This window comes from Amborella trichopoda, chromosome 11, assembly GCF_054954075.1.
Source record: "Amborella trichopoda isolate Santa Cruz 75 chromosome 11, AtrichopodaSantaCruz75HAP2 v2.0, whole genome shotgun sequence".
Taxonomy (NCBI): Eukaryota; Viridiplantae; Streptophyta; class Magnoliopsida; order Amborellales; family Amborellaceae; genus Amborella; species Amborella trichopoda.
In genome coordinates this window covers 10,123,888-10,126,027 of record NC_142346.1, presented here as the reverse complement: position 1 = coordinate 10,126,027, position 2,140 = coordinate 10,123,888, and positions in this window count along the sequence as shown.

Here is a 2,140-nt window from a genome sequence, read left to right as displayed (position 1 = left end):
TTCTGGATTTTATGTTGCACATATATTTGTCTTCAACTTGGTCCTTACAAAGTCGTCACTATTTTCATTTGGATTCTTCTTTGTAAAAGAAAGAACAGTCTACTTGGCCTTGGGTAGTTAAGGTCATGATCAATGAATATATTCAACTTCTAGCGGTTGATCTGTTCAAATTATGCTGGGAAAGCTACGCAAAAAAAACATGGAGCATGACATAGGTATCCTCTGACTAGGGATTCAAGCAGATACTTCAGCCATTGGTTTGGTGCAATGTTTAGGTTCTAATAGATTTTGATTTTCCAGTAAAAGTTCAAGGAAATGTATATAATGAGATCATTTATTTTCGATAGGAGGTCAAAATCATCATTGATTGTTAGATTTGAAATCGGGTGGTTGAGGATGTGTCATTGCTCAGACGTAAAAGTCGGAATAAAACTCTTTTATTCATTGGATTTCACATTGTGATCTCTTTATAACAAAAATAAAAAAGTCTCATATTATTCAATCCCAAAGTACAAAGGGCTTGCGTGTGGTGGTCTCATGGGTTCTTAACCAATGTTTTGAGTCCTCTTCTCTTATGCCGAAATAGCCGAAGACTTTGGCTTTAGGTCCTAAACGGAATGCAGCGGACCACTCCCCCATTAAAGTTAATAATCAGTAAAATTTTCAAAACTACCCTATATACACAAAAGTATGGGACACAAAGTTGATAAAGAAATTATTGAAGTGCATAACAAATGACACTTGTTGTTATCTCATTCATCATATGACAACTAAAAATGATTGTGATTTATCTTATGTTAAAAATAAACATTATGCATTGTTTTATGGTTAACACCTATTTTCAATCAAATCCCAAGAAGATTTCTGCATGAAATCTCTTTTGGTTTATGCTCTAAATTAGATAAATCAATAAATTTTATAAAAATCGTCGGGGCAGTTGAATTACAATATGGAGACGACTTAAACCTGAGAGACCAATTCTTCTTCATATTATTGGTAGTGGTAGCTAATCTTTTGAAACAAATATTTTTAAGTGATTTTAGAGAAGTAACCTCAAAAGAAAAGATTTCTTACCAAAGCTAGGCCTATTGGCGTGGGAAACTTGGAACCTAGTATTAGACTACAATTTGCTTTATAACTCTGCCTTCTCCTTCAAAGCTAGGCCTATTGGCCTGGGAAACCTGGAACCTAGTATTAGACTGCAATTTGCTTTATAACTCTGCCTTCTCCTTCTTTGAAAGAATTTGCTGAAATTATTGTAGGTTTAAAGTTGATTGAAGTTGAATTAGATGTCTAGGGTTTAGGTGCCTAAGCCTAGGATTTTTGGTGCAGTCGAAAATCTAATATTGTTTGAGTTCTGATTATTTCTATCCTAAATCAATTAATGGATATTCCTAAAGGATTTCAGACTAATAGGTATCTTTTAAAGTTTTCCAGAAGTTAAGGACTATGGTTTGGGGTGTAAGACTATAGGTGAGGGTGCACTAAGGTTTATTGTACTAGTATGGTCCCCAATAGCTTATTAGGCTTTTTTAGGCTATTTTTCTTAGGGTTTTAGGAAATAATTATCTGAGGCTCAAGGATTTAGGGTTTTGCCAAGGCTTAGATTTTAATTTCATGCTAAGAGACTTAGAAATACAACCAATTTCGAAAGGGGTATCTACGGTGGCCCCTCTTTGACATTGCTTTATTCTTCAACCAACTTTAAAGAAGGGCCATTTATAATAGCTCTTGAACCTTTCTTTTAGAATTTCCCTTTGTTGAATGGTCCCACGATGGACTGCCCTTGGACTCCAGACTTTTCTACCATGTCATTTGATCTTAGATTTCATTTAGGCTTAATTTTGATATTTGAACTTGGCTTGTTCTTCATCGGTTCCTTATTTTTCTCTTTAGAAATCTATAGAACTCTATTAAGGATTTTGAAGGCTTCTACTAGAAAGACTTTTCTAAGGGATTTTCTAGCTCATTATTTCAAGAATTTAGAGTGGGCGAAAAAAGCAGTAACATCATCTATGAGCTTCCCAACTCCTTTGTTTTGGAAACACTTTACAAATTTTGAAAATAGGGAAAAAAAATTGAAAGGGAACGCAGTATTGGGCTTATAATTTTAACGAAAGAAATTAAGATTTTTAAAAAC